Genomic DNA, 24785 nt, shown 5'->3' with positions numbered 1-24785 from the left:
TTCCTGCTGTGTCACTGTCTGGAAGCAAAAGCAAGCATCACCTAAAATGATCCAGAAGGATGCAGTCTCTACTTGAACTGTCCTGGTCTGAGCTGACAGCAGCTCCCTGTACCTGTCCCTGGATCTAGCTTGGTACGAACTAGGTATAAAAATATGCAGCCCAAATCCACTGATGTAATAATTTGCTAAAATTAAAAAATTGTGGTTTTGAATTTCTATTTTGGGAAAAACTAAAAATGAGAAAGAGATAATTTGGAAAACTTACTGTACTGGACTGTAATGATTTTGCTTTTAATTTCTAGCAGCTGTTATTTTCCTTGGGTTTATTCTGCTGCTTATTCCCATGGTGTGACTGAAATTCTGTGGGGTTGATTTTTTATTATGACCATGCCACAGTGACTGTCGCAGCATCACAAGCATTGTACATTAGCACAGTAGCAACAACACCATAGTTATCAGTGATCCTTGCTTCATGTGTATTTATTTTAAAGCAAAAGGCCAAAGTCCAGAAGACTTTTGTGCATCCATGAGCAAACTGCTGATAACCAATCCAACACTTTTATTTTTACTTCAGCTGCGTTTGCAGACCAAGTCAGGGGTCAGGTCAGTATACTAATCAGGATAAGGATACAGAACAAAGACAGCCCCTTCCCCTTGGCAGTTTGCATTCCAGAGGCTGGGTCCTGCTTGAGCTGGGATAGCTCTTGGGCTCATGAGTTTCAGCAAAGCAGTGCTGATGGCTGAAGGTCTGGTTGCTGGAAACCAGACACCTCAGGGTGATAAAGCACACAGACATGCATGAAGTGGCAAATGTGTGTTGGGAGGATGAAGCAGCAGTGCTGGACAGAATGACACACTGTTCAACTTGCTGCTCACAGGACCAATGTCGACTGATGTTAAGAGTCATTTCTTCTCCTGGCTGTGTGAAATGCCCCTATCTCATGTGCAAACAAGTCTGGAGGACTCTTGTCCTGGGGAGACTCAGCTTTGGGAACCAGCAGGGATCGTCTAATCCTCCATTGTGCAGCCTCTGGGCTTGTTATCTGTGACAGCTCAGAATGGCTAAATGGGATGTACATAAAATGCTATCATTCCAAAGTGCTGTTTGAGTTTAGTAATGTTTGCTGCCACTTCAAACAAGTGTAAATAACTCTTTAATGCATAGGGTAAAGGAAAGCTATCTTCATATGGGGTGCTTTGACTTCTTTGTTCAGTTTCCCTGGCTGCTGATCCACTTCTTTCACAGTGCCCATCAATGTCTAAAGTAGAATCACTACTTTTGAAAGGATTCAGAAAAAAATATGCATCTTTGCCATGGGTGGTGCTCAGCCAAGGAAAGCTGCCTGATCCTTCACACCAGCCAGTGAGCTTCCATGCCTGCCTTCTGGGCACCCTGCTAGCCTGGCAAGTGTTCATCTAACCAGCCCTCCCTTCTCCTCTATCTGTGCTGAGTGTCTTCACCCTGTGCTAAGAAAGACTTCACAGCAAGTTATTACCATTCTCTGTCACTCCATTGCAGTACCCTAGCTCTTCCCACTGCATTTCCATTGCTCTGCATTACTATCACAGTGCAGGCTCATCTGTTTTCTGGCTGGTTAAGTCAGTGTTTCTCTGCACTACCTGATGCTTTCCTCTCTACCTTCCACTCACTTTTGCCCTGCTTTCCTCCTTCCAATCCCCTCCACCCCCCTCCCCCATCTTACATGAAACATTTCCTGATCCACTGCTTTGTGTTCCCTATTGTGCTCCATCCCATGACTCACTGCACAGTAAAACTCAGTTGTTTGCTTGTGATGTTCTGGAGGGCAGGGGCTGAGGTCTTGGGGGGGTAGGAATGGTTCCCAGAGGTTTTGAGGGAGACAAGATCCATATTCACTTTCATACCTTGCCAGCTGATGCTTTTGAAAGCAGTCTATCACTCCTCTTAGTTTCCGATTCCTGGTCTTCTCCTAGGAGTGGGACCATCCTGCTCCCCACTCCTCAGGGAAGAGGAATCCAGCTGACCAAGAAGGCTCAGATTAGCTTTCCCTTTTCAGCCTTTTGTCTTTCCTCTTCTGTAAAATATTTTCAGATGGGAATTCCCCCATGCCTGTAACTATGTGACTCTGCAACAGTGGTGGTGGCAGGGACAGAAGCATAGTCTCTCATTTCGTTTGCTCGTGGTCAGTTATGGTGCTGATGGTGATACTGGGAAGTCCGAGTATAAATCCCAGATTTCTCAAGTCAGAAGTGATTTAAGAGGAAAAATCTTAGTCCCAGACCCAGTAACACAGGGATCTAAATGTCAGTTTCTGCAGCTCTGACCAGATCCTTCCCTATTCCTGCTCCTGAAGCTGCTTGTTCCAGGGCAGATGGAAAACAAATGTTTGGAGTTGGCATGAAACATTTCATTCTAGCTATTAAGTAGCAGAGGCTTAACTGTACCTGGTAAAAGTAGCTTTTATATGTGCTGGGAGCAGCAGTGCTTCTGTCTGAAGGTCCCTGAGCAGTGCCAAGAGGCTTGGTTCCTTGCTCTCTGCATCCTGCAGGAGAGAGATGACTGACTTTCCTCAATTCAGCCCATTCTGCTGGCTTCAAGGTTGCAGAGTTCCCACAAAACTTGCTGTTTCTCAACTGGAGAGGAAGGGGTGCCCTGGGCAGAGCAGGGAGAAAATCAAGGGCTTTAAAGAGAAAAAACTGATAACTCTATTCAGAAGTGTGGAGGGAGGGGAGGCACATTTCCACACATTGCCCAACTTCTCAATTTGGGCAGTTCCTTTTGGTGAGCCCCAGGCAGCTGGAAATTTGCAGTATTTTGTCTGTCAGCAGCCCACAGTGCCCTCCCCTCCTTAACCTCTTCCTCCTGTGTACTGTACGCTGAGCCATGGGGACAGCAGGAGCTGGAGACCAGGCTACCCTGGGACTTTTCCAGTTCATTAAAATGTGCTGCTGCTGGCTGAATGAAGGAGGGGAGGGAGGTTCAGGAAGGGAAGGGAATTCCCTGGACTGAGCAAGTTCCTGCTCCTGTCATCCATGTCAGCTCCCATCATCCCCTTCTCTTCAGTGGGATTTAGATTAATTTCCTCATCCAGAGCTCTGAGCTGCTTGCTGGGCACTGCAACACCAGTCCTGAGACCCTGAACTCTGAGTAAAACTGTGCCCTCTTGCTCTGGTAGTGAAATCTCCAGTATTTCTGTCACATTGCAGACAGCTATCCTAGGCCCTGTGTTGCCCAGTGTTGTGGGAAAGAACATTCCTGCCACATAGTTTTTGGTGGAAACTTCAAAAATTGTATTTTATGGATAGATAGAGACTGAAAGGAGCAGAGAGAAAAGTAGTGACCCCCTTTCAGTTACCTTTTAAGGTTAACCTCTCTGAAGCTGTCTTAACCTAGAAGGTGCCAGTGAAGGAGCAGTGTGTAGGAAAGCTGGTGAGGATGAGTCTGGGATATGGCTCTAAGAAGCAGAGCTGTGAAAGAAACTGGCTTTGTTGCCTCAAGTGTGTCAAAATCAACTGGCAAGGTAAAACCTGCAGAGTACACTCTGTCTTCCTCTCCCACTCCAAAAAAACCCAACCCAACCCCCAAAAAACCCAGGACAAAAAAAGAGAAAATACTTTGTTTTGTATGGGAGGAAAAAGTAACCTCCAGCTGGCACAGGAGGCTGAGTGTGCCTCCAGGCTCTCTGTATCTGTCACACACTGCCACAGTTCCTGCAAGGTGTCCTATGAACAGCACCCACCACTGCTTTTAAAGCACCAGTTTTCACAGGTAGTGTTTCCTTATAGTTTGAAGGGTGAATAATAATCTCTAACTGGAACTAATGCATGTGCAAGCATTGGTGCTTAGACAGTGATGAAAAGCTGGGAGAGGCAAAGAATATTTTTCTGTGAAGAGAGCTGTGCCACATCCCTTGGGCAACCATTACAAGGTACCATTAGCCTTGGCTATGGTCCACTGATAGCAAGAACTCCCATAGGCTTACGTGTCTGTTTTAAATGTTCCATTCAGGACTGGCTCATTCAGAGCCAACAACCAGCTCAGAAAATATCCCAGAGCCACCTTGGGACATGGAAATACAAATACTTCTGTTTTTTAGAAGTAGGAAACTGGTGTTCAGAGCAAGGTAATCAGTTTGCTGTCCTGTGGAGCTCTGCATTGATCCAGGGAATGTCCCTCTGAACCATATTTTGTCTGTAGCCCTAGAGAAACAAGGGCCAGTACCACAGGGTCCAGGGAGTGTTAGGGCAGCATCTGTACAGCATAACCAGTTCCATTGCTCCTGAGTGGGTCACAGCCTCCCCACAGCCCAGTGTTGCACTGCAGCAGGGCACCCTCCCCAGCAGTTGCAGAGCCCAACTGGAATCTGTAAACTCACAAGGGAGGTCTCTGCAGAAGTGGGAATGAACCCAGTAGCTCTGAGGCCTGGATCAAACAGCTAAGTTTGGTCTCTTGCTGAGCAAAGAAGCACTGAGAGGAGCTGCACATCTTTTTCTGCTGCTTGAGTAATAGGACTGGGAAAAGAACAAAAAGTTTTCCTGGAGAAATAAAACTAGATCATCCCAAGCTGTCAATTATACTCTGGAATTTGGTACCATTTGATCCCTGCACTTGACTTAAACATCCACTCTTTGATCATATGAATACTCTTCAGGCAAAGCAATGGTATTAATTTTAGGGTTTGGTGGTTTTTTGTTGGTTTTTTATTTTATTTTTTTTTTAATCAGTCTGTCAGACTGATGTGCAGATTAAATACAGATGCTTGCATGGTTTTCTGTGTGACTTTTACAGCAGAAAGGCTATTATATTTACAGCACTTTCTTCTTTTGAGAGTTGACACTCCCAGTCTATTTGAAATCCAAGGGTATGAGGTTCTCTTTGAGTGTGCTTGATGTTCAGAGCAGGAGGGACTGCTAAATCGCCGCAGCCAGGCAGAAGCTGGGCAGCAACAGATACTCCTTCAGTCTTTCCAGTATGCTCTGCCAAACACTTAGCCTCCCTGCCACAGCAGTTCTGAGTCCTGCCTGAGCTGAGACCCACACTTATGTCCATAAATACACAGCAATGTGCCTGTGCCTGACAAGTGCCCACGGGAAACTGTCATCACTGAGTCTCAGTTCCTGGTGAGTCCTCAGTAGCCTCAGCAAGAGCAGGCACATTCTGGACAAGAGAGGCTGGTCCATGCTGCCCTGCAAATGGTGGAGCCTGCCAGCTGCACTTTCCCAGGTGAAGCACACAAAAGAGAAGGTAACGTGACTTGGTAGACAGGATGGCAAACCTTTAACCCATCTTCCAGACTGACCTGCTCTGAGACCCAACACTCTTTTTGCCTTGGTTCCTCCCACCTTGACTCAGGTTACTGCATGTGTGCTGTGATGCTGACTCCTGTGATGCTCTTGCACTGCTCACCAGTACCTTGGCCAGTCCAATGTGGGTAGCTGTAGGCAGGATCCCCAGGGATAATGAGTTTCCTCACTTGGCATATTCTGCCCCAAACTCCGCTCCAGCACCCAGGAGGACCCAAAACTTGCTCTTCCATTACCAGTAAGAGCTGTGTGAGCTGCTTAGGACTGTAAAATGGGAAGTTGCAGCCCTGCTTATCCTGTGGCTGTTGCTACAAACTGGTTCCCTCTGACCTCCTGCACCTCACTCTGATCCTGCAGGCCTCACAATTGCTAGTTATCTTGGATCTCAGGCTGACACACTCTGCTCTGCACTGCAACATAAATCCCCAGGCAACAAAAAGTTGTTGTGTCCAAGGAAAGCAGAGACAGCAACATTTACATGCTTTGAGCAGATGTACTGTGACATACAGGAGTTAAGTACCTGAGAAGGGGTACATAGATGAGAAGACTGACTTGGCTTTCCATCATTGCTTAGATGCTCTCTGCAGGCCAGTGTTCCAAGCAGCCCCTGAAGAACCAATCCAGTCTCGTGGTCTGTATGCTGGAAGTGATCTCAACAGGGTACTTGCTGCTGTACAGGACACCTTTCTCCAGACACTCTGCAGTGGTTCTTAATACATACTCATTTCAATAACTAGTTAGCTGGCTAGGTGGATAGTTTCTTAATCTCAAACTCAGGACACAGCCCAATCAGATACAGAAGATTATGGATCTCATAAAATGAGAAACAGCAACCCTGCTACAGTATAGGGGAGTAGTCCCTCTCTTGTCAGTAGATGAACCCTAGATACTGTTTATGACTACAGGAGGTTCTCCTGCCCACCAGATCTCACTCGTCCCTGGCATTCCCCATTCCCAGATCCTCTGTGGGGTGAGAAGCTAGCCCCCATCTCTTCAAGTTCTTCAGGAAGAGGATTGTTCATTGTGAGGCTGGTAAAGCTGGGCTTAGCATGTACAGGAAACCATGAGGGAGTCACCATTTCACAGAAGTTTAATCCCTACTGTATGACTGAGTATAGAGAGAAAAAAGGTCTGGGAGACAGATGCTTCTAAGAGCAGCATCTGCCTTATAAATCTATAAAAGGCATCCAAATGTCCTTGGAAAATGTTCCCACTGCTCCTTAATCAGAATGTATTCTTTTTGAAGCCATCTGGGACAGGCATGTTGTCCATTCCACCTCAGCCAAAGCAGAATTGTCATCGCTGTGGTTCAGTATGTTCCCTCTTCAGTGGCTTGTTTTGTGCGTGGTGATGAAGATGAATGAAAGGGTTGGTAAAAAATGTGGAGCAGTTCTGTCCAAATTCTGTAGAAGGAGACTATGTAGCAGAATCAAAACAAATGTCAAAATATCCTTGAGTTTTAAGTTATACTACTCTATTCATAGGATTATGTGTATTAACACCGTCTTCTACCCCTATATGAGTTTTATCTCTGTGTTAACCATTGGTAGTACTTGAGCTATTGTTTTTTTACACAATAAGCAGAACCCTTCCACCCTAGATTACTTTACCAGTTTGTAATATGCTGAACAATTGTAATAGGAGCAATGATATTCCTGCATAAACATTCAATACTGTTAATGGAAAAAGTGTGATACTCAGTCACTGGGTCTTTGTGATTTCTGTTGTGTGGGACAAACAGGACTTTGGCCTGGCTCTGTAGCTCTCTTAGGGCTGCTTTAAGCTCCGAGTTGTTTCCCTTTTGTTCTTCCAGACATGGCTAACAAAGTAGCCCTAATGCAGCTAGTTTGGTTCACAGCCCCTCCACAGCAAAACTTGATTGGGAGCATAAGTATCTTATGGCTTCCATGGCAGACCTGTACTGCTTGGGATAGGTCCTTGCAGGAGATGCATCATCTCCTTTTTGACCTTTGTCCACTTTCAGAGACAGGCCAGGAAAACCTAGTGCATATGGCCCAATGCCATTAGAATGAGGTATAAGAACTGTCCAAACCCAGGAAATTCCTGCTTAGTCTTATGCCAGGAACTGCTTGCCTGGTAACACAGGGCTCTGCCTGAAGACTGGGAGGGGACTTTCCAGTTCACAAGCTGTTTCTTCAGTAATTCTAAAATCAATACATCTGATTTACAAGTCTAGGTGCAGCCTGGATGAACACCCAGCCTGACTGGGTGTCCAAGAAGCAACTTGTGCCAGGGAGAGATAAAGAAAGGACGTTGTCTCATATGGAGTGACCAGACACCCTGTGTTACAACTGTAGAGGCAGGAGAAAGGCAGGAAGTCAGAGATTTCACAAAATGGGACATGTCTTCAAAGAAGCAAAATCTGAGAAGACCAAGCACAGTGGAAAGTTCTCATACAGTTACACCATCAACAAAAGGGGAAAATCAACAGTGGTGTGAGAAAAATGCTTCTGGTGCAGTTCTGTCTCCACACCACAGCCTGCCTGCTCTCTCCATAGCACTCATGCATGCCACCATCTCACTGCATATAGTCCTTCAAAAATATTTTGAAGACTTCTTCCAGGACATCCCTGCATTCATCCCAAATTCAGATGAGCAGCCACAATCACCATCTCCCTTCCAAAACCAGGAATCAATTCCTTTTGGCAAACAGAAGTGAGCATAGGTAACATAGTCTCACAGGAGCACATACTTTTCTTTCAGACAGACTTCATTCTCATGTATCTTTGAACAATTCTGTCTTGGATGAACATCCAGAGGCAAGGAAAAGAACATGGCAGGTGTCAGACAGATGTACACAGCAGTAAGTTGTCCATCCTGGATTATTTGTAATTGAAGCAGACAAATAACACACAAAAGGCAGAGGGAAATGTGAAGCAGGCAGTCTCATACTTAGACACATGTATCTGTAGGAGGCCTGGCCCAAAGACATGCTTCTTATTCCATGAGAGATCTCAAAATCTGTTATTTCCTAACCAAGATAAATGAAAACATGGAGCTGAACATTTGTGAGCAAGAAAGATGGGGAAAAAGAACCAACTCCATTTGGGATTAACAGTTTCCTTGCGACATTTGGTAATATTTTATTTTAATAATCTTTTTTCCTTTCTGTAAATTTACCGGAATCTTCAAATCTAGGTCTTTCACTTAAAATACAGTCATCTACAAAAAAAAAAATTCCCCTAAAAATTTTTGTTAAAGACATTTGCCAGCAACTGTGTTGTTCTATTAACAGCTCTTGACAAAATGTATTCTGGTAATGGATGTTTTGTCCAAAGGCTACTAAGCAGCTCTATTGTTTCCAAGGCTTTACTTCTCTGCTAACATTAGCTAAATGGTGCCACTTCCTTGAGTCATAATATTAATCCTATGTAACCATCCTAGGAAAAGATTTGATGGAGGAAAAAGTTCAGTAAAGATATTGTAGTCTGGTCCATTGTGTAGCTTAAAAGAACCTGCCACCTGCCTTTTCTGTGCCTTTCCTCCAAGACTGAAGGCAGTTGCTCATAGCAAGAGATCCTGCATCAGAAATACCAGGTTCTCCCATTGATAGCAATGATTGTGATATTTTCAGTGTGATGAGCTTCTAGTTTTGGAGGTAAAGAGAACTGGCTGTTTCTTCTCCTGCATGGAGACCATCTTTTCCATTAATGATTCCAGATCAGCTATTCGCTGTCACAGATCTGACTGAGCTGTCTGTTTGTTGTATTTTCACCAGACTTGTGAAGAAACTTCCATGCACAAGCTTGCAAAGGACAGATACTGTATATTTGGGACACTGGTACCTTTGTTCTGCCCCTGGAGAGATATCTGGAACAAACAAATTTTCTAAGCTTCATCAGCCTTACTGCCAAGTAAGGTCTCCATATGAATGCTGTGATTTGAAAACAGACTTCTGTCTTTGGTTTGGTGGGATTTTGTCTACTACATTGGATTCCATCAGCACATAATGTCACTACATGATAGAAGAAATTTTTCTAAGATGAGCTATGTCACATCAGTCAGAATTGTCCACCTCCTAAGAGTGTGGGTTTACTACTGTGGCATTGTTCAGTCTGGTCTAAAATTAGTTTATCTGAACCACAGAGAATTTGTCAAACTGCCTGCTACTGGGTAGTGCTGGCTCTCTGAGTACAGGTAGTCTTGATTCAGGAAGCTTCTTGCAGTCTGGGGTTTCATGGATGTGATGGCAGGGACAAAAAAGGTTTTTCGTTCTTCCAGCATTGCCAACCAGAGCAAATTAATTTTCAGAATAAGAGTCTAGATTTCCTTAATTAATTTCCTCACCATCCTACCTTTCCATTTAATTTATCTAGAGTATTTTTTTGTGTAGAGCTGAAAAAAACTGAGGGATCTTCAGCCAACTGTTTAGATGATGGCTAATAAAGAAAATGTAAAAAGTGTACTGTTACAATAGCAGTTGGTGGCATAAACTACAAGCTCCTTAGTCATCTTCCTTCAGGCAGTCTGAAAGGCAAGCAGAGATGCTGGTGAGAACTGGATGCTGACAAAGTGTGTCTCTGAGAGGTGGCCATGGGAAGCTGTGGGTGACTGGCCTAAGTGGTGGCTGGACCACAGCTTGCCCCTATCCACTGAGCCCCATAGCCCTGCTCCACGGATGGGTGCTGCTTCCTGCCCCCTGCCACACTCCCTACAAGCCAGGGTACAACCCTGCTGGGTCTCTGGGAGACAGCCTGGAGAAATGCCATTCAAAGAAAAATAAATCTACATTGCAAAAATTGCCTGTATTGTAAATTCAAAATAAAAACCACCAGTGTTGGGGGAAAAAAAATAAAGAAGAAAAAAAAAGAGAATAATAAATTAAAAGAGAGGAGAAACAACCTCTGTCCTGCACAAACTCACTGCTGGATGAAAACAACTGAATATTAGTCAACCCTTGACTGCACAAAGAGAGGCTGGTTGTAAACAAAACAGAGAGCTGAGACGGAGCCTTCTAACGAAGTCTATTGAAGTTTTTGCTCCCTGTAACTTGAAAGCCTCAAAGGCTGAAAGAGCCATCTGTATTAAACCATGGCTGGGATCACGTTCATTAGCTGGTTGGCTGTAAATATAGCCTCCCCCCAACACAAAAGGTAACGCATGTCAGCTCAAACCATCACCAGCAGGTTTGTGTAAATATTTACTGGGCTGTTCAGACTGCTGTAATTTGAAGCTGTTGATGTCTCACAAACAAGTTAGAAAATGAGCTGGCAAGTTCCCGAAAACAGTGTCAAAAGGCAGCTCTGGTACAGTTGAGGGAATGTGAGCTTTGTGCTGTTTTCTCTGAGGGCTGCAGGGCTTCCCAACTGCTCCAGCCTGGCTTGCTTTTGGCCTCCTTACAGTCAAACCTCAAATTTAAAGGTTAATAAGCTTTTACTTATTATTTTTCCTTTAGGCTACAGGAGAATGTTTATGGAGAATTTCGGATGTTGGGATGACAAAGAGAATTTTGTTGAATTTAAATATTTTTTTGTTCCTTCTTTCATAAAAATGTGTCAGGGCATAAAGGCACCTGCAAGAGGACTGTGGGATCACAGGTGATTCACCCACTTGGCTGCAACTGCCAGCTCTGTCTATTGTAGACCATGAAGAGAAGTCGAGCTAATCTCCACGTAGCTGAACAACCACTACATTGCTCTTTTGGACTTAAGATGCCCACACCACATATCCAAGGCTATTGAAGACCCCAGGGTAAACTTCTTGAATACAGTCCCTGATGTCTCCGCTAGTCCCAAGGTTGAGAGAGCTGAGAACCACAGCCTGTGCCTGCTCCAGCAGGCAGGGGCAGAGTATGGGTCGAAGCCCTGGCTCCATGGCTGTCCACACATTATTCACCTGTGCAAGCTACCAGTCTCTCAGGAGGATCTACCAGAGGCTGTTCCCAGGGGGGTAGTTTGGATGTGGCCATTCATCCGAAGTGGGAAGTGGGAGGTGGTCCAGAAATATCAGCAGTTCTGCTGCAGAGACATGCCTTGGGGATTGAGGACAGTCTCTGGTCTGTTTTATGCTGTGCAGTGGGCACAGCTACAGCAATCAGTTTTCCTCCATCTCTTGGGGTTGAATAAGTTCCCAGTTCACAAAAACAGCTAGTTAAGAGAGATAAGCTCAGGTAGTTACTATCTTATCCTTCCTCTACTCTCGTCCTATATCTGATGCCCGGGTTTAATTTTTAAGAGCTGTATAGGGAGAGTTATTGGAGCACCCATTTTTGAGCATCTCTGTTTTTAAGGCACACTGGTCCCCTAATTTTTTTTTTATCTTAAATTTTTTTTTGTCTTTTTAGCAGAGACAGCAGGGAGATCTTAGGGACTAGAGGTGGTCTGCAAGTCCAAGGAACAGCAGGCAGAGAAATGCTCCTTGGGACCAAAGAGCTGAGAAAGTCAATGCATTCAATATGTGTTCTGTGCCTGCAGCTGTGCTCAGATCTAGAGGCACTGGCTGGGAAATGCCACATTTCTCTCTTCCACAGAGAATGCAATTGCCCAGACAGGCTGCTGGCATACTGATGAGAAGGGGGTTTTGCTAGCTGTCATCTGTTGTCCTCAGAAAGAATACCTGGTATCTGAGTGACATTTACTGCCTTTAGACCACCTGGTGATGGGAATCCCTGATGGGTGCAAAACTGCTGAGGCAGGTTTTACAGAAACGTTGCTGACCTCTTGGCAGATGCAAGTGTGTACAGCAATGCGAGGGGGAGGGTCTGGTGCGCAGCACACCCTCATCTTCTCCCTGAGACATGGCTGGGTACATGTGGCTACCACAGGGCACCCCTGAGAGCTGCTTCCAGCCAACTGGGCTGCTGCTGTGCATTGCCTTGCCTCTGGGAGCAGGGGAAAAGTGTGGCTGGCTGAGCTCTGCTGCACCGGTCCAACCCCAGCTGTGCCCAGCCCAGCCCAGGGGCCATCAGCACTGTTCCTGGGCATGTGGCAAGGAGCAACCAAGCAACAAAAGGGCTGCAGCTTCGTAGCCAGGTGTCTTACTGTTTAATACATCTTCCCACTAGAGCAAAAGTGTTACAAGGAGCAGCTGAGGGAACTGGGGTTTTTTAGCCTGGAGAAAAGGAGGCTGAGGGGAGACCTCTTGCTACCTGAAAAGAGTTAGTTGGTGTTGATGTCTTCTCCCTAGTAACAAGCATTAGGACAAGAAGAAATGGCCTCAAGCTGTGCCAGGGGAAAGGAATATTAGGAAAAATTTCTTTATTGAAAGGGTCATCAGGCACTAGAACAGGTTGCCCAGGGAAGTGGTCAAATACTCTGGAGGTATTTAAACGGCATATAGATGTGGTGCTTAGGGGCATGATTTAGTGGTGGACTTGGTAGTGTGAGGTTGACGGTTGGATTTGTTGATCTTTAAGGTCTTTTCCAACCAAAACTATTCTGTGATTCTGTGGTGACTGCTGTGGAGCCATCATCTCAGCTCTTCAGATGGTGCAAGTCAGTGATACTTCATTTCCACCAGTGGAGTGCCCCTTACTTACACAACATCATGGTTTAGTCTAGGACACTTCACATGATAGACCCCAGGGTCTGATCTTGTGATCTCAGTGTCTTATAACATGACCTGTGCGTGAAAAACACCCCTCTGAGAAGTCAACTCTGTAATGCCCAGATTGTGAGTAATTTTATTTATTTAGTAACAAGGGACAAGTTTTGCAGCCTCCCCACATAATTCAGTATTTCAGGTAATTTCCATCTGAGTTAGGGCTTCGTCACTCAGAAATCCCAGCTCTGCTGAATGTGTAAACAAAAGATGCTCATTCCCAGCCTCCGGTGGTGGCTCTCCTGTTCAGTGAGGAAGGCAGGCAAAATGCAACCCGGAGTTTCAGTGTTCACAGTGTGGGTTCAGGAACACGGACCTTTCTTTAAAGTAGCAAAAGAAGAGGTTTCAAAGTCTTCCTCATCAAAAATCTTCCTCCTCACACAGTTAAATGAAGTGGATAGATCCACCAGTCTCTGCTCTTTCGGTTCCTGCAGGAAATAAATAATACAGATATTACTAGGACAAGAGACTAGAACTACGCTTATGGAGGAAGGCTAAAACCTCTTCTGCACTACAGACCTATGTGGGCATGTATTGTACCCATCTGCATCCAAAAGTATTTATGTGAATGGCAAGAATTAATTTACCATGATGGGCTATATTGCAAGCACTCCTGACATCAAAGTTTGAACTGGCCTGAAAGCAGAAGGAAATTCCTTTGCTTAAGGATCTGTTTTGGACGGACTGAACAGACTTCATGCTTTGTGGGTTGACTGTCTTCATGGACAAATGTAAAGTGAAGAAGCTTCCTTAGACAGCTGTGCTTTCCAGCAGTAGGGAAATACAAACAGGGGGGCAGGGGAGAGGGAAAGATGGCAGTGAATTTTTAATAATGAATTCTCCAACTGCTATCACTCCTTCACCTGAAATAAGAGCACAGAATAACAAGATAAAACCATGCTGGCTTATAGGGGCAACATATGTAAAAGATTCCTCTGGGGTAGATCATAATTACAGTCCTTGGATTTTGATACCAACAGAATGTCAGGTGTTCCACTGAGAAAATTTATTTTCTCCTAGATTACACTGTTACATCACATTCTGCAGCAAAGTTGGGTAGAGTCACCAGGACACCTGTATATACTGTGCTACAATCATCAGAGCAGAAAGCCTCTCCTGAAAAAGGATTCAGCTGTAGATGCTACATCCTTTCATTCTGTACATTCTTATAGAAACAAAGACTGGAGTCTTCTCATTTGTGTGATACAGAGAAATGATGTCTCTCTTCTTTTCCAGATTAACAGTTTTTCTACAGCCTCTGAACTGTAGTTCTGCTCCAGGATGCTAGGTCCAGCAAGCAGGTTGATTTCACTGGCATTTGATTTTTCAGTCATTTACCTCTGGCTGCAGTGCTGCTTTTGCAGGCACAATTCATCTGAAATACTTGCTAGCATGCTGGTGTCTTCAGTCAACCAGCTACCATTCACTTTCATCCCTTATGTCAAAAGAAGGTCCTGATGTTCTGTGGGGTTTTTTTTCAGAGTATTGCAGAGGTTGCCTACAAGCCTGATTTTTAGAGTTGTTTTCTGCCCCACCAATCTCCATCTCGTTCATTCATCTGTGTCCCCAGGGACAGGGTATGAAGACAGTATTCAGTGGTAAATCTCACATGGCAAAGGCCTGGAACCACAGCATGAACAGTGAACTTTTCTGGCTCCTGCAAAGCAATAACTGCTCTTCGTCAGCTGCTGTGTTCCAGTTCAGAAGCAAGAATTAGGAGGTGGATGCACAGGCATCTGGAGCAAAGACAAAATGCAGGGAATTTTAAAAATGCTTAAGAAAAAATGAAACGAGCTATAGATGGACCAAATTACTAATTTAGTCCATCTTCCTGCTGCTGCAGATTCAGTTTTTAATTGCACCTTCTCTAATGTTACATTAAAGACATTTTTAAATTACACAAAGCAAGGTTCTTTCACCATATTTGCCTTCCCACCTCTACCACAAGGCAGTGACATATGCAAGTGGAGCATTTAGGATGCTCCTGGATGCAGGCTCTCTGCTGATGGCTGTAATTCCCTGGCAAGGATCAGAGCTGGAAAAAGTAGGAATAAGGGCTGAAGAGAGGCAGATTTGTGGGCTTTGCCTATTAGGCATGCAGTGCAACTGTGTGGCCACAAAGTTGTCAAGAAGCAGGGCAAGGAACAGGGCTCATGGCCACAGGGTGCTGGCTGAGTGGAGGGCCTGCCAAAAATGCAGAAGCTCAGCTGGGCTTCATACCTGCTGAAGGCAGGGGTTGGGATTTGATGTTCCAAGCTTGTGTCTCTCCTGTGCTAACCCTCAGCACCATACTTTGCAAAAATACTAAGCAAAAAGGGCCTACTACACAGATGACACAAAGAGAGCCAGTTTTGCTTTGCCCAGGAAAGCATTTGTTTTACTCTTAGAATGTAGGTTGCCACGCTTAACTCCTAATGAATTGAAACATGGAAAACCTCTTCATGAGATGCTTTAATTATGGAACAGGTTGCCCATATTGTTGTAGATGTCCCACCTCTGGATGGTCTTTAAAGGTCCTTTCCAACCAAACCATTCTGTGATTCTATGAATTGATGATTCTGTGATACCGAATCCAGGATACCATTATGGTGGATTGTAATAAACCACCTGCACTGAGGGCAGTGAAATCCTGGGTTGATTTACCCAGTAAACATTATTGTTTCATTTTAGGAACAGTCCTCTGAGAAGAGAATCAATGAAAAAATGCAGTGAAATTTTCTGGTTGCAAATCTTAAACAAGCAGCAATCATAAGCTCTTAGTTTACAAGCTGAAGGGACCACTTTTCCTTGCAAATTTAGCCCATGGCTGTAGCCTTTAGGTGCACTTCTCTCATCATCTCTGCTGGCTGGTCCACCTGCAGAGCACCTAGGCAGTGGGAGATGCTTTCCAGAAATCACTGAACTGTGCTAAACCCTCTGACATCAAATCAAGACAATCAGCTGGGGAATTCCCTCCCCAAGCTCATGGGATACTTTGGGGTACAGCTATCTTGTAGGAACCTCTCTTGGGAGTCTGTGCACTGGGTAGGTCATTGTTGGGTGGCTTCAAGAGTGACTCTGCCATACAGTTCCATGGAGGAACAAGAATCCATCTCCTAGAGATTTTGCTCAGTTAATGCAGGCTTTACTTGTGCCCTACCAGCTGACATGCAGGAAGATGAAGGAGATACATGCTGCTGGTTGGAGGTGGTAACTTCTTCCTGAGTACTCAGATTCAGCCTGGACATCAATGTGTGCAGTTCCATGGCAGGGTAATATGGTCCCCCCAATGACTGTGTTTCCAGGAAGCTTTTTCTTTTTGTGCTGGGGAGAGAGGTGACTGAGCCACCTTGTTTTTGCAGCCAGGTCCTGGATAAACAGTAAGACATCTCCACTGTGTGCCATTTTTGGGAAACCAGCCCAGGGCCACCATTGCCCTCTGTTGGTAAAATTCTGAGATGTCCCCTCTTGCTGCCCACTTTGTGCTACCACAGAGCATGTCCTATCTCTGTGCACTGGTGCCATCCGTCCTCCTTCCTGCCCTTCTTATTAAAGTTCAGAGGAATATAAAAATATCTGCTGATGAAAATCACAGTGAATTGTGCTTTTCAAAATTCTGTACTTTCTGATTTCAGAAATAAGACTTCACCTTTCTGCCAGATTTTGTGCACTTGTGTTTTCTGACTGATTTAGGAGAATGTGTTTATTTGTTCCTCCATCAGAAGCCACCAAACAAAATCTTTTATGCAGATGTGCATGTAAAAGGTGCAACTTCCTCAGTAGGAGAAAATGTTGTTGGTGTGGTGTTTTTGTTTGTTTGTTGTTTTTTTTTTAATAATGTAATTAGGGAGTCCTTCTCTGTCCTACTATCTCCTTTCTTCTGGGCTCACATCAGCTTCAGTCCATCTGCTTTTGTTGACAGCATCCCTCACCTGGGTCATCCAAAGAGGGAAGATGAGAAGTATTGTCTGTTGTAGCTGCAGGCTGGCAGAGAGCACAACAAGATTAAAAAAAAACACAACAAATTTGTTTTCTCTGTATAAAAGCAAGGACTGTATCCCAGAACTCTGTGCCAAACACATTTTGCATTCTTAATGTGCTGTGCTATTTCTATGCTACATCATCATATGGTGTATTTGGAAAGTGGATTTAAACAGGTTACTCTGCATACCCATTACATACATTCTTCTCTAGCATATGGGACATCCCAGTGGTGAAACTGTAGACTGCCAGTCTACAGGACAGGATACCATGCTAGCTACCATGTCATCAGATACAGTAATAGTGGCAACTGTCAGTCATCATCTTTTATGACAATAGAAGAGAAAGAATCTCACCAGTAGGTCAAGGGAGTTGATCCGGAGTGTCCAGCTCTGGAGCCTTCAGTACAGGAAATAATGTCGGAGCAGGTCTTGAAGAGGGTCACAAAAATTGTCAGAGGACTGGAGCACCTCTCCTGTGAGAGATGCCTCATCCCTGGAAACTTTCAGGGTCAGGCTGGACAGGGCTCTGAGCAACCAGATCTAGTCCAAGATGTCCGTTCTCATTGCAGTGGGGCTGGACTAGATGAACTAAAAAGGTGCTTTCCAATGCAAACCATTCTGTGACTCTATGATCTCATCCGTATATATCCATATCTGATGGGGGTAGTAAAGAAGATAAAGCCAGGCTTTTCTCAGTGGTGCCCAGTGACAGGACCAGAGGCAATGGGCAGAACCTGAATTGCCAGAGGTCCCATCTGAACATCAGGAAACACTTTTTTTACTGTGAGTGTGACTGAGCACTGCCAGAGATATCCGAGACAGGCTGTGCAGTCTGCAGGCTTAGTGATATTCTAAACCTGACTGGTCAGTCCCAGGTGACTTGCCCTAGCTGACCCTGCCTAAGCATGAACATTGGACAAGATGATCTCCAGAGGACCCTTCCTATCTCAGCCATTTTCAGGGGAGTGACATTTCCTGGCATTAGAGCATCTATGCCAGTTTTAGCTGAGGACTCACATAGCTATAACACTCAGCATTTGGGAGAAATATTTTCCCATATACAAGAGAACAGATGTCAGACCTACCAGAAAAAAATAAACAGAGCCAAAACCCCCCAAAACATGTTTTTAATAGGCTCAGTATTGTCTCATTGTTAAACATCACTGTACCTAAGGAAGGCTCTGAAGTTTACCCCATCTGTGGGGTTTATAGATGTGCACAAAAGACTTAGAGATCAGACTGATGTCTTTTACTTCCATATGACTTATTCAGAAAATCTTATTGTTACATGTTTTGGTCTGGAATTATCAAATATTAAGAAAGTTTATCTAAGATAACAGCTGTCATGTCTGTAGTCACTACTGTGTAACTTTAAAGTAATTATTGTTGTATGTCCGTCCTGTACAGGAGAAATACAGATCCTGTCCTTTGCTGCCAGCTGCTTTGAGACTGCAGTGTTTTGTGCCCTCTTACTGAGACATCCCACTCCTGGGGTGACATGGCACTTCTCCATAGCTGGCCATCCCTAGCTGCCAGAATTTTTTATTTCAGTCTCTTGTATGATTATAGGTGCCCTGGGTTTGCTTTAAAGCTACACGGGTTTCTGTTGTGTTGAAACATGATAGAGTTGCCCTGCTGCAAAATTTTCAGACGGAGAAGTTAATATGGGTCAGTGCCACAATTCATTGGCCTCCAAGGGTGATCCAACATAGCATTGCACAACAAGAAAATGTAGCCCTTTCATGAGCACTGGCTGTCACTCTATTGCTGCTGTGTTGGAATTAGATATTAGAGTGTCAAAGAACAATTTAGCATGCAAAGACTGTTCTTAGGATCTGCTATTGCAGGGCTTCTCATGGGAGCTTGGAGAGAGAAGCAGTCTGTGATTGACCTTGGAGCTCCTAAACAAGTTAATCTGGAGAGCATCAGATATCATTAGCTATAGAAAGTAATAGTACTGTGTTACTTAGAAGTTGCTGGCACCTATTGGGCAAAACTAACTCACTCTGGCAATATTATTTTGTTTGGAAAAAGTATCAAAGCAATCTGAACATCAGCAGTTATATGAATTTCTTCAAACTCCTTTCAAAACCTCCTAGGGCAACTCAGAAGGAACAGAGCTTGAGGTAAATGGTATAGGCTGTTTGCATTCTCTTTGTCAGTATGTGACAGCGGGGAGATCCTGTGCAGATAAACTGATTTGTGTAACAGAGAGTTTGGAAAAAGGGTGCAAATTTGACATTTTAATGAGATTAATTAAAACAAAAAGGCAATGTAATAGGCAATGTCAAGGAACACTCTGATCTGAAGCTGATAGACGCTCTGTAGCTGATGACTGATATCCAGGTGGATTGGTATCTCTGGCTAAAAATACAAACAAGTCTTTCAGGTTGCCAGAGCCATGCCTGCACTGCCCCAGGAGAGGGGTACATCAGAGGTCCTGGTCAGGGCAGAAGATGTCTGACCATTCCAACTCTGAGGTGTCATGGGAAACCTTTGCCAGACCTATGCTGTGCAACAAGTACAGGTCCTCCATGCATGATGTACAGCCACTGTTTCTTGCTGCCCAGCAAGGTTTTTAGCCCTTGTTTACCCTGGAGCTGGTCTATGGTCCCATGTTGTCACGCCATGTCAAGGCTGTGCCTACCTGCTCCCAGCACCCACCAGCACTGATACTGTGGGGATTTGGCTGGAGACTGGATGAGGAGCATTGTCTCCTAGACAGGATTGGCGTATATAGAATGACATCTTGGCTTCTCTGCTCTGGCAGGGGGATGGGACTAGATGATCTTTCGAGGTCCCTTCCAACCCCTAGGATTCTATGATTCTATGATTCTCCTGAAGATAAAGGCTGCTTCTAGAGACTAGGCCCACCTCTAGAGATGCATATTTCGATGAGCCAGACCTACAAGGAATGGACAAAGATGAAAAAGTGGTTTTCTCTCCTTGCCTCTCTAGCAAGGCAGCTGGGGTACTGGCAGTCTAAGGGCTCCCAGGACAGGAAAGTTTGAGGGAAACAGTCAATAACAGTGATGCTGAGAATTAGCTTGTTTAAGAACAGGACTGAAAAAAGCCAGTCCTGACCTACTGTTTGTCTTTTTATTAGCAAGAAAACATTTTTCCTGTATTTTGACTTTCTTTATCTCTTCAGGTGTTGATGAGCCATTTCTGAGGTTGGCTAAGAAGCAATAAAAGATGCAATTGAAAGCAAGTGGCAAATGCCTCGTTTTGATACTGCCTTTCTACCAGGACATTTAACTGTGCTGCTGTCCTGACCTAGGGTCAGCAACAGGAGCAGTCTGGTCCCAAACAAAGGCTTTAAGGCTTTTCGCTGCATGTGGGTCCCTTAGGGCTGCTGGTGGCATGAGTCTACCACCAAACATGCTGTGAGAGCTCTTGGTAGTGGTGGTGGGAGATCACCAGGGACATTTTCCTTGTCTTCTCAGTCTCTGTTGCTGCATATTCAGACAAAATGCTTGTTCCTGTGAGAGTTGCCATCCTGAGACTGCAAATTCTGACAGCTAGCTGTAAAGTCCCACTGTAAGATGAAGATATGGATGGATTAAAATGAAGAAAAACTGAGAGCTGCTTTGAGAGCTGAATAGTCTTCCTTATTTTTATTTTTTTTTTCTGTAATAGGCCTTTCAGTAGCAAAGGCAACCCCCAGCAAAGGCTGACATCTCATTGTCTCAGGCATCATTCAAATACACATTAGAAGGTTGCTTCCTTCCAAAGAATTTGAAATCTAAATAGGGCAAAGTGATGCAGGAGAGAAGGGATAATTTTGTGGCCCTTCAGGCCAGTCATGGTGTGGTTTGTGTCCACATGGCTAAACGCTCCCCTGCAGTGACTAGGGAAGGGGGAACTCCATCCAAGCTGCCCACTGGGGCAGTCCCTGGCACATGTTGTCCTCTGAACCATGCATTGACATTGTCTGAGGGAAATCAAGTCAACATGGGCCAATACCATGTGAGAGAGTGTGTTAACAATTAAGCAGTGCAGACAATTGTGGGCCAGTACTTGAGTCCTTGCCCTGGCCTTGTTTTAATTACTGTTTTCATGGACTTATTTTTGCCCAAGATTTTGTGGGAAACCCATGACAAATCCTGAAATCCAACCTATATCTGCTGAGTCTTTCTCTGGTGCCTCATACATCATTGCTTTCCACTCATTCATTAACTTTTCATATTCTTTCTAAGCTGCTTTAGTGTTTAGAAACAAGTCCTCCTGAGGATGCTGGTTTGATATGGTCAGTAGTGTGGAAAGCATTATCCCAGTAGAGTTAGGTTATAGGACAAACAGGTTGTGTGATTTGACTGCCAGTTCTACCATTTCAGAAGAACAGGAGATATCTTTATGGAATAAGACAGCATGTCAAGGGGATGCGTTCATTGACCTGTGGTTTCATACACTCTCTGCTAGGCACTCAGCTTGGATATAACTGCTCACCTTGTATTTACAGACCATCTGGAACTACAGTTTAAAAAATCAGTTAGAAATTATTTGTCTGCAAACTGAAATTTTGTCCCTAGGCAGTGTAGCTGAGGTTGTGTTTGGTTGTAGCATTGTCTCTTGAACAAGCACAAAGAGCATGCACGTCCCCCCCCCACACCCATCAAGTGAATGATGTAGTCCAAGTATCGATACCAAAGCATATAAGAAAGAAAATGACACAGAAATGCTGAATCACTGAATGTCAAAGAATAAAGAAGAAGAAAGACCAGCTACAAAGTCAAGTCTTCAGCCTCCAGTTTTCATCTGCAGATGCTGCAGGAAGAATTACCTGAAACTCAAAATCAAACTATATATTTTGTCTTAAGAAAAGTGCCATTGGATCTTTCTTGGTGCTGGGCTAGGATTGGGTGGACTGTTCTTTGCTCTGCCTGAGAGCAGGTGGCAGTCATTCAAAAGTTCAAGCCAACCTAGTCCAGAAGACATCAACATTCTCAGCAGGTTTACTACCAAGCAGGTAACACCTGGAAATGTTGCCTTTGAGAGCCAAGGTCAGTAGTGATGTGCCTATTTGCAAGTGATAGAGTATTTAGAGTGATGTGACTTTTCAAGTGTTCTGATCCATGAAATCTGAATTCTACTCAAGAAACTGAAATAGAAGGACTGGTTGCTACTAAATAAAACAATTTACTACATTACATTAAATATAATTTCTACAATATTTATAAACATTCTAAACAGCAGTATGACAGGATGCAGGGGTGAGGAACAAAGCAGATTATGAGACTAGTCTAAGGACATATGTGAAATCTGTTGTTGAAGCAGGCACTAAGGGTTGTCCCACACATTGTCCATCATCCACACCCCACAGAGAAAGAGTTGCCTTCTACTAGCTTTCTGTGTCAGCAGAGGGGCTATTTGTATGCATTTGTAGGCACTGCTAAAGAATATCCAGCAACATCCAAGTGCAAGAATAGGACAACCTAGTGCTAGGGGAGTAAGAGAGGACCTGGGGAATTAATTTACTAAAGCAGAAAGGCTCCCCCTTGTGAAATGCAGTGATAAGACCTCTTTGGTCCCCTCAGCAACTAGATATTAAACATTCTCACCTATCTGCTAGATAAGCGATTAAGTTACCAACATCCAATGAGTGATTGCTTCCAACACTGGAAGAATGCTGCACTTTCTAAACTACTTAGGATGATTTGTTTCCAAAACCCACCCCATATTGTCTTAATTTGCTGCTAGTTTATTAATTGTAATCTAGTTTACTAACTTTTTTCTTTCTGAACTGCAGAATAGGAACTCCACAACTGCAGTCTCTAGCTAATATCTCTGGCTGCCACCTCTGCTGCTGTCATTTCATCTGTGCATACCTCTCCAAAAAACTGATAATTTAATCAGCATTTCCAAAATTACATCCAGGACTTGTGTGTATAATTTTTCCTTCATTTGTGTAGGAGTTAACAGTGGGATTTTCTCAAGGGAAGTTTTTAAAATAAGGTCATTACTCAACTTTACAGGCTGCTCTTTTCTTTCATCTGCAAGTTAATTTTCTAATATATTAATAGTTCATAGTAGAATGTAGCAAGCAGACTGAAAACCAGTGGGATTGATTCTTCAGCAAATGGTAACATCACGCTTGAAATTAATGAGATCTAGATAAGTGACTTGGAAATTTTTTTCCTTCTTTTAATAGATGGAAAATAATTCCCTCCAGGTGGGAGATTCAGTCAAAGCAATGATGCTCAGAAAGTGTTCCATGAATGGGATCTCATGCTTATGTTTTATAAGGATGTATTCTGAAAATTATAGTTGTGTTTAGCTAATTTGTACCCCCAACTGGAAGGATTTGCATGCACGTGTGTGCTCACACACACACACACACTTGTACGACTGTGTTCACTAGCATCAGCCCTGCATTTATGTGAGCATCTGCAGGGTGTGCACTACAACCACCCTGCGTTTAGAAAACCATCACATTTACTACTGTAGTGATGAGAACACAAAAGAGCAAGAGTTGAATCTGTGGTGCCAAGAGACGTGACCCTGGCAAACATGAGACCTGACCTCATGTGGAATGACACCTGTCTGGTCAGATGCTGTAGGCTCTGGTTCGTGGCACAATTACAGGGCTCGGTTGGTCTGGGGCCTGGGGCTTCCACGCACAATCTTTGTGTGGCTCTTTGCTGGCAGAGGAAGCGTTTCCCAAAAGTGCTCAACCTCCGGCTGAGACTGAGTCCATGTTGGGGAACTGAAGGGGGAAATATGACCATTTTCCAGGCAAGTAAAAAGTAAGATAATAATGGACAAAATGGCAGTCACTGCGCCTTCCTTGGTCAGGAAAGGTTTCACAACATGAAACCAGCACTTCAATGTCTGGCAGGGTTATTTAACAGAAAGGCTGCTCTGCTGCTCTGCCAACCACTACTGGCTTTTGCAGAGAGCTATTGCTACAGGTGAAACACGGAAGGGGACTGGAAAAGGCTTGTACCATGGCCCTGGGCTGGGTCTCAGTCCATTGCCTGCAAGCTCAAGTGAACCTTCTGCTAGAGATGATCCATACTGAATACTCTGAGGCACTTCTACCCTTCAGCTCTCTAGCAGAGTTAGTCACAGCCTCCTGCTCCCCGTTATGTGTGTTTCAGGGTGAGTTCTCCTCTTGGTTTCCCCTTCCCCCTTCTTCTTTGCATGGGAGGCATGCCCACTTCCCTAGGCCACCAATTCACCTATGTCCAGCTGGGCATCTGCTTCCTTCAGGAATGCTATAACTATGTAATTAACGCAATGCTTGAGGGTCACAGGCTGAGTAGTTTTAATATATTCCCTTAAACATCGCACCCCATTTGTTGTTCCAGTTGTTCTCTTGTGTATTCAAGCAAGAAGCAGTTAAAGATGAGTCTCTTTTTTTCCCCTCTCAATTCTTTTTGTATGTGGAACTAAATAAAATCTCTGTGCTGAAACCAGGCTATAAAAGGGGCTCCAATGAAGGCAGGGCAGGTGATTCAAGACAAAAGACCTTGATTGAAGTGGTTACAATACACAGAACCACTAATGTTATTCTGGGCCATTCAGGGTGGTTTATAGCATTGTACAACAACAAACAAAGATGAAACTCACTGTGATCAGTGACTCAAGATTTTTTTTCTTCCATTTGTTTTCTCTCACTCATTTAATGAATTTATTTTAAAGATCTGGAACATTTCTATGACTTTTTTTTTTTTTCTTTTGTTTTGTTTTTTATTTTTTCCCCCTGGATCTTTTTCCTGTCCCCAAAGCCCCTTTTATCAAAGATATCTTTGTAAATAACCTTTTTTTTTTTTTTTTTTTCCTTTTCTGTGCACTTGGTTGTCCTGCCAAATTAGCTGTGCTGCCATGGAGACGTGGCATCAGCAATCCTTGTTCTTTTTCTGTAGGATTTCACTAGGCCCTTGTCTCAGGTCTTGACTGAATTAGAAAATAAGATATTGAATGTAAATGTTATACTCTTAACATTAATAGTGTTGTAAGTGTTGTAATATTTCATGA

The sequence above is a fragment of the Chaetura pelagica genome, unplaced genomic scaffold (assembly GCF_000747805.2).
Source record: "Chaetura pelagica isolate M959 unplaced genomic scaffold, ChaPel_1.0 scaffold551, whole genome shotgun sequence".
NCBI classification, from domain to species: Eukaryota; Metazoa; Chordata; class Aves; order Apodiformes; family Apodidae; genus Chaetura; species Chaetura pelagica.
This window is presented reverse-complemented; position numbering follows the sequence as displayed.